Source organism: Nanorana parkeri, unplaced genomic scaffold, assembly GCF_000935625.1.
Source record: "Nanorana parkeri isolate BGI_ZX_2015 unplaced genomic scaffold, ASM93562v1 scaffold56, whole genome shotgun sequence".
NCBI lineage: Eukaryota > Metazoa > Chordata > Amphibia > Anura > Dicroglossidae > Nanorana > Nanorana parkeri.
Genome location: NW_017306324.1, coordinates 2,441,794 through 2,450,923, shown reverse-complemented (window position 1 = coordinate 2,450,923; position 9,130 = coordinate 2,441,794).

Genomic DNA, 9,130 nt, shown 5'->3' with positions numbered 1-9,130 from the left:
CCTCAGCCCCCCTTCACATCAGAGTCCTCAGTCCCCCTTCACATCAGAGTCCTCAGTCCCCCTTCACATCAGAGTCCTCAGTCCCCTCTTCCTATCAGAGTCCTCAGTACCCCTTCACATCAGAGTCCTCAGTCCCCTCTTCCTATCAGAGTTCTCAGTCCCCCCTTCACATCAGAGTACTCATTCCCCCCCTTCATATCAGAGTCCTCAATCATCATTCACATCAGAGTCCTCTGTCCTCTCTTCCTATCAGAGTCCTCATTCCCCTCTTCCTATCAGAGTCCTCAGCACCCTTCATATCAGAGTACTCAGCACCCTTCATATCAGAGTCCTCAGCACCCTTCATATCAGAGTCCTCAGTCCTTCTTCACATCAGAGTCCTCAGTGCCCCCTTCACATCAGAGTACTCATTCCCCCCCCTTCATATCAGAGTCCTCAATCATCATTCACATCAGAGTCTTCTGTCCTTATCAAAAGAAGGGGATATATACCCAGAGTCCAACCCGATTCAAATAGAACCCAAGATTTGGATGGAAGTCAGATTGATTCTCAACAAAAAAAGGAGATATTGAAGTGATCAAGGAGGGATGTCCTCAATCCTCCTTGATCAGAGTCCTCATTCCCCTCTTCATATCAGAGTCCTCAGCACCCTTCACATCAGAGTCCTCAGTCCCCCCTTCACATCAGAGTCCTCAGTCCCTCCTTTATATCAGAGTCCTCAGCACCCTTCATATCAGCGTCCTCAGTCCTCCTTCATATCAGAGTCCTCAGTCCACCCTTTACATCAGAGTCCTCAGTCCTTCCTTCATATCAGAGTCCTCAGTCCCCCTTCACATCAGAGTCCTCAGTCCTTCCTTCACATCAGAGTCCTCAGTCCTTCCTTCACATCAGAGTCCTCAGTCCTTCCTTCACATCAGAGTCCTCAGTCCTTCCTTCACATCAGAGTCCTCAGTCCTTCCTTCACATCAGAGTCCTCAGTCCTTCCTTCACATCAGAGTCCTCAGTCCTTCCTTCACATCAGAGTCCTCAGTCCTTCCTTCACATCAGAGTCCTCAGTCCTTCCTTCACATCAGAGTCCTCAGTCCTTCCTTCACATCAGAGTCCTCAGTCCTTCCTTCACATCAGAGTCCTCAGTCCTTCCTTCACATCAGAGTCCTCAGTCCTTCCTTCACATCAGAGTCCTCAGTCCTTCCTTCACATCAGAGTCCTCAGTCCTTCCTTCACATCAGAGTCCTCAGTCCTTCCTTCACATCAGAGTCCTCAGTCCTTCCTTCACATCAGAGTCCTCAGTCCTTCCTTCACATCAGAGTCCTCAGTCCTTCCTTCACATCAGAGTCCTCAGTCCTTCCTTCACATCAGAGTCCTCAGTCCTTCCTTCACATCAGAGTCCTCAGTCCTTCCTTCACATCAGAGTCCTCAGTCCTTCCTTCACATCAGAGTCCTCAGTCCTTCCTTCACATCAGAGTCCTCAGTCCTTCCTTCACATCAGAGTCCTCAGTCCTTCCTTCACATCAGAGTCCTCAGTCCTTCCTTCACATCAGAGTCCTCAGTCCTTCCTTCACATCAGAGTCCTCAGTCCTTCCTTCACATCAGAGTCCTCAGTCCTTCCTTCACATCAGAGTCCTCAGTCCTTCCTTCACATCAGAGTCCTCAGTCCTTCCTTCACATCAGAGTCCTCAGTCCTTCCTTCACATCAGAGTCCTCAGTCCTTCCTTCACATCAGAGTCCTCAGTCCTTCCTTCACATCAGAGTCCTCAGTCCTTCCTTCACATCAGAGTCCTCAGTCCTTCCTTCACATCAGAGTCCTCAGTCCTTCCTTCACATCAGAGTCCTCAGTCCTTCCTTCACATCAGAGTCCTCAGTCCTTCCTTCACATCAGAGTCCTCAGTCCTTCCTTCACATCAGAGTCCTCAGTCCTTCCTTCACATCAGAGTCCTCAGTCCTTCCTTCACATCAGAGTCCTCAGTCCTTCCTTCACATCAGAGTCCTCAGTCCTTCCTTCACATCAGAGTCCTCAGTCCTTCCTTCACATCAGAGTCCTCAGTCCTTCCTTCACATCAGAGTCCTCAGTCCTTCCTTCACATCAGAGTCCTCAGTCCTTCCTTCACATCAGAGTCCTCAGTCCTTCCTTCACATCAGAGTCCTCAGTCCTTCCTTCACATCAGAGTCCTCAGTCCTTCCTTCACATCAGAGTCCTCAGTCCTTCCTTCACATCAGAGTCCTCAGTCCTTCCTTCACATCAGAGTCCTCAGTCCTTCCTTCACATCAGAGTCCTCAGTCCTTCCTTCACATCAGAGTCCTCAGTCCTTCCTTCACATCAGAGTCCTCAGTCCTTCCTTCACATCAGAGTCCTCAGTCCTTCCTTCACATCAGAGTCCTCAGTCCTTCCTTCACATCAGAGTCCTCAGTCCTTCCTTCACATCAGAGTCCTCAGTCCTTCCTTCACATCAGAGTCCTCAGTCCTTCCTTCACATCAGAGTCCTCAGTCCTTCCTTCACATCAGAGTCCTCAGTCCTTCCTTCACATCAGAGTCCTCAGTCCTTCCTTCACATCAGAGTCCTCAGTCCTTCCTTCACATCAGAGTCCTCAGTCCTTCCTTCACATCAGAGTCCTCAGTCCTTCCTTCACATCAGAGTCCTCAGTCCTTCCTTCACATCAGAGTCCTCAGTCCTTCCTTCACATCAGAGTCCTCAGTCCTTCCTTCACATCAGAGTCCTCAGTCCTTCCTTCACATCAGAGTCCTCAGTCCTTCCTTCACATCAGAGTCCTCAGTCCTTCCTTCACATCAGAGTCCTCAGTCCTTCCTTCACATCAGAGTCCTCAGTCCTTCCTTCACATCAGAGTCCTCAGTCCTTCCTTCACATCAGAGTCCTCAGTCCTTCCTTCACATCAGAGTCCTCAGTCCTTCCTTCACATCAGAGTCCTCAGTCCTTCCTTCACATCAGAGTCCTCAGTCCTTCCTTCACATCAGAGTCCTCAGTCCTTCCTTCACATCAGAGTCCTCAGTCCTTCCTTCACATCAGAGTCCTCAGTCCTTCCTTCACATCAGAGTCCTCAGTCCTTCCTTCACATCAGAGTCCTCAGTCCTTCCTTCACATCAGAGTCCTCAGTCCTTCCTTCACATCAGAGTCCTCAGTCCTTCCTTCACATCAGAGTCCTCAGTCCTTCCTTCACATCAGAGTCCTCAGGCCCCCCTTCACATCAGAGTCCTCAGTCCCTCCTTTATATCAGAGTCCTCAGCACCCTTCATATCAGCGTCCTCAGTCCTCCTTCATATCAGAGTCCTCAGTCCACCCTTTACATCAGAGTCCTCAGTCCTTCCTTCATATCAGAGTCCTCAGTCCCCCTTCATATAAGAGCCCTGAGTCATTCCTTCATATCAGAGTCCTCAGTCCCCCCTTCACATCAGAGTACTCAGTCCCCCTTCATATCAGCGTCATCAGTCCCTCCTTCATATAAGAGTCCTCAGCACCCTTCATATCAGAGTCCTCAGTCCACCCTTCATATCAGCGTCCTCAGTCCACCCTTCATATCAGCGTCCTCAGTCCTCCTTCATATCAGAGTCCTCAGTCCCCCTTCACATCAGAGTCCTCAGTCCTCCTTCATATCAGAGTCCTCATTCCCCCCTTCATATCAGAGGCAACAAGGTCGTTTTTACAATACATGGCAACAAAATGGCAATCAGTAGAAATTGTTACAATATGTAGGCAAAAAACAGGCAAATGTGGGTAGCAACAGATGGACGCTTGTTACATTATATAGGCAACAAATGGGTAATTGTTTAAATAAGTGACCAATAACTGGAACCTAGTCTCCCTCCCCCATGCCTTCCCTTTACCCCAGGCCTCTGAATCAAAAGCAGATTGTAGTCCCCATCTCCTTCTGACCCCACACATTCCTTTTTGGCCAGAGGGAGGAGTTGCGAAGAACCGAGCACAGACCGCATCTCCTTCCAGCTCACCTCCTCGCCAGCACAATGCTTAGCAAATAATCTCCAGTTTTAAGCCATTAATCGCTAGTGACTGGCATACAATGGTGGAACCACACCAAAATACAGGTATAGATCTGTCTTTTTTTAAACCTGACTAACTGTGTAACGATATGCTGTGTGCTGCTGGGTCATCTAAAGTAGTTTTATCATGTTATCTGGAAAACACAAAAGATAGGTTTCTGTAAAACCTCCAGGTCAGGCAATTTCTTCAAACTACAGTTCCAGTGTCTCCTCTTGCCCTGGCTAACCAGTATCCAGGCCTCCTCTCAGATCCCAGGCAAACCCAGAATATGCAACAGAACACTAAATATAATAGAATCCCCATCAATACAGTACTGAAGTACCAAGAAAACCCCAAACAATATACAGTACACTATATTACCAAAAGTATTGGTAAATCATTGGATTCAGGTGTTCCGTGACATGTCCTTGCTACTAAATATTCCCTCAGAGTCCTGACCTCAACCCGACAGAACACCTTTGGGATGAATTAGAGCGGAGACTGCGAGCCCGGCCTTCTCGTCCAACATCAGTACCTGACCTCACAAATGGTCCAACATTCCCATAGACACACTCCTAAACCTTGTGGACGCCTTCCCAGAAGAGTTGAAGCTGTTAAGCGGCAAAGGGGCGGAGCCAACCCAATACTGAACCCTATGGACTAAGATTGGGATGCCATTAAAGTTCCTGTGCGTGTAAAGGCCGCGTCCCAATACTTTTGGCAATATAGTGTATATATTTATGATAAATGTGTCCCCCAATGACCTCAATATCACCATGAGCTATTTATTATTCCATTGAGCCTTCATTTCCTCGGTGACATAAAGGATATTTATGGGATGTGACGGGGACGGTTGTCATGTGACATATGGGCCTGGTAAAATCCTAATTACCGTATAATGCGTGCATTGTCCTTTGCGCCATCTGTGCGAGTGACGCCTGTCTGCGCTCCTATCTATTATTGTATGTACACGGATCCCACAAGGCGCACTGTGACTATTATTACACATAACCTACATACATACACGCCGTCCAGGATGGAACACTTTTACGTGGCGTGCAATCCGCGGCTTGTTCCCGTTCCTCGATGACGCTCCGGAATGAGGTGCCCTCGTTTTGGGAAGATGGATTTACTAGGATGTGATGTCTTCTTGTTACAGGTTAGAGGGAAAACTTCGAGTCAATGCAAAAAGTGAGATCCAGGCAAATGGCTATTTATGAAATACACATGTATGCCAAAGGATTTGTAATGCTGTCCATCTGGCCCTGAGATTTGCACAGCTCTGCCACACAGCACAGCCTTGTCTGGCAGGGCAGGAGACCTGATGATGCAGTTTTATAACACATACAGGTCCTGTCCCTGCCCCCAGCCTGGGAATTGAAAAGAGAAGTAACAGATGAATGAGCTCTTCTCTTGGTCTCTCTGCCTTCTCTCCCTATCAGCATGCTCTTGAAACCGATTGGCTCCTTGTGCGACTTCTCCCACCCCAGGCTGAGCTCTGCTGTACAGCGATTTCAAGAGGTGGAAGCCAGGCCAGATTAGGGAACTTTCACTGCAGCATTCCCCCTATCTCCACCCCTATCTGTCCCTCTCCGTGTGCATACAATGATTTACATTGCAGCTGCCTTGACTACCAAGAGCCTGCCCACAACCTGTGTGCAGGGAAAAGGCTGAAGGGAGATGTAGTTATGGGGGCGGCACTCCTCCTGGAATTTGAAAGGATAAGCAGCAGATTGATGACCTAATTTCTTGGTCACTCTGCTCTCTCCTCCTATTAGCATACTGCGTTTGCGTGCGTTTTTGATGTGTTTTCATACATTTTGGTGCGTTCCAGAGCAGAAAAAATAGGGCATGCTGCAGTTTTTCTACATGCTCTGGAACTGAACGCTGCGGTGTGAACTAGAGCCCAAAATACCTTTGGGATACATTGGACGCATTTTCTGATCTGTTCTGTAACTCTGCATCTGCTCCGCATTTGGTGTGAACAAGCGCTCATTCCCGGGAATGCCATTTAGTGTAATGGCTCTCGCCGTGGGCTTTTGTAATACCTCAAGGCATGTGTTTGCACAGATGTGATGTCGTTTTATTAGCTATTAGCTGCCACAGCTGTGGTCCGGAGAAGTCTTAGTGCGTGTTTATACTCGTCTCCTAACAGCCTTGAATATTTATCATTCTGCAGAAGTTTCGGCTTTTTGTAAATATTTCTCCACGCACTGACAACACAATATATATATAATGGAGGACTTTGGGCCTGGAGAGCCCTCGGCTGCTCACACCATCCACTGATCCCTGATATATTTTTTTTTTTTAAATGCCCGTATACAGCAAATGACTCCCAGTCACTCAGCGTCTCATAATGGCCCAGGGTTTGTACAGAGAGTCGAGAGCGATTGATAATCAGGGTGAAGCAATCCACTTCAGTCCTCATCTGGACTATACCATGCCCATATAAGGGGACTAACATAATCTGGACTATACCATGACCATATAAGGGGACTAACATAATCTGGACTATACTTTGCCCATATAAGGGGACTAACATAATCTGGACTATACCATGCCCATATAAGGTCACTGACCTCCTCTGGACTATACTATGCCCATATAAGGGGACTGCCAGAATCTGGACCATACTATGCCCATATAAGGGGAGTGACATAATCTGGACTGTACTATGCCCATATAAGGGCACTGACCTCATCTAGACTATACTATGCCTGTATAAAGGGACTGGCAAAATCTGGACTATACTATGCCCATATAAGGGGAGTGACATAATCTGGACTGTACTATGCCCATATAAGGGCACTGACCTCATCTAGACTATACTATGCCTGTATAAAGGGACTGGCAAAATCTGGACTATACTATGCCCATATAAGGGGAGTGACATAATCTGGACTATAATCTGCCCATATAAGGGGACTGACATAATCTGGACTATAGCTATGCCCATATAAGGGCACTGATCTCATCTGAACTATACTATGCCCATATAAGGTTACTGACCTCATCTGAACTATACTATGCCTGTATAAAGGGACTGGCAAAATCTGGACTATACTATGCCCATATAAGGGGAGTGACATAATCTGGACTATAATCTGCCCATATAAGGGGACTGACATAATCTGGACTATAGCTATGCCCATATAAGGGCACTGATCTCATCTGAACTATACTATGCCCATATAAGGTTACTGACCTCATCTGAACTATACTATGCCTGTATAAGGGGACTGGCATAATCTGGACTATACCTATGCCCATATAAGGGCACTGACCTCATCTGAACTATACTATGCCTGTATAAGGGTACTGCCAAAATCTGGACTATACCTATGCCCATATAGGTGGACTGACATAATCTGGACTATACTATGGCCATATAAGGGGGCTGACATAATCTGGACTATACCTATGCCCATATAATGGCACTGACCTCCTCTGGACTATACTATGCCCATATAATGGCACTGACCTCCTCTGGACTATACTATGCCCATATAAGGTTACTGACCTCATCTGGACTATACTATGCCCATATAAGGTTACTGACCTCATCTGGACTATACTATGCCCATATAAGGTTACTGACCTCATCTGGACTATACTATGCCCATATAAGGTTACTGACCTCATCTGGACTATACTAAGCCCATATAAGGTTACTGACCTAATTTAGACTATACTGTGCCCATATAAGGGTACTGACCTCATCTGGACTTTACTATGCCCATATATGAGCACTGACATAATCTGGACTATACTATGACTATATTAGGGAAATTAACTCTTCTGGACTATACCATACCGATATCAGGGTACTACCCTCATCTGGACTATAGTGAGAATCTTGCAATGCCTCATGGGACTTGTAGTTCCACAACAGCTGGAGGGCCGGAGATTGCCCACCCCTGTGCTAATCTCTTCTGAATTCCAGAGAGATCAAAAAAGATGCAAATGACCGCAGTTCTGTAAGTGAAAGTGAAACTGTAGCAGATACAGATCAGGCCCCCGTTCCTGTTAGACAGGGTTATGCTGTGTGGCAGAGCTATGTAAATATCAGGGCGGGATGGAAGGAAATACTCCAATACTTTTGCAGGTAAAACAACTCTCATATATGTATTTAGTTGTGTGTCTGGAGTTCACCTTCAAACTGTATATCTGGGGAAAAGAAAATGTACATCTCTGCAATACACGCACATTTCCCCAATGTTGTATCCCATTAAAACACATACAAAGATGTTTGAGCTGCCAGAAATCCAGTGAGCTCCTAAGTTCCCGTTATGAGCTGCCAACTCTGCTTCAGCTGCACTGAAATCCCAAATAGTGTTGTCAGCCCGGCCTTAGTTCTTCCCAGCTGGACTGCAGAACTCCACCTATGCCCAGCCCTCTCTGCCCCTCTCTGTGTGCAAACTGATTTATTACACAGAGAGTAAGAAAAGCTGTTTTAAAGTAGTCACCGCTCCCAGCTCACTCTCCATGATGGACTACAATCTCAGGTTTATTTACTAATTCGTATTGAGATTGTAGTCCATCATAGGAGCGAGCTTGGAGAGGTGACATTACAACTCACACAGGGACCATAGGGAACAAAAGTAGCCACCCTCTAGAAGGAAGGACAGTGTCAGCACCAATTCAGAGATGATTTGAGGATCTACAGCCGAGTGATACACAAATAAGATACATTTATGTTCATAGTTAGGGTACTTAAAGGAGAACTATGAGGTGAGTGCTTTTCACTCACCTCATAGTTCTAGCCGACCTGTGACAAGGTCGGCTCAGGTCGGCTCAGTAGATTGGGAAGTGAGCGAACACATACCGGCGTTCACTCACTTCTCGATCCTGTCACAACTCTCTGCCGTGACAGGGGAGGGGCCGGATTCCCCCCTCCCCGCTCCGATCCTCCAGCGCTGACTGGCGGATCGGAGGGGGGAGGGGGCGGGTACAGCTGGCTCTGCCTCTAGATAGGCAGAGCCAGCTGTCAGTCACGCAGCTGTGCGGATCCAGACATAATTGTCGGGATCCGCTTCAGCTGCGGCGTCTCAGTATACCGCTAGCAGTAGCTGGCGGTATACTGTGGCGTCTCAGTGTACCGTGAGCTACAGCTCGCGGTATACTGAGCTTAGGGTGAC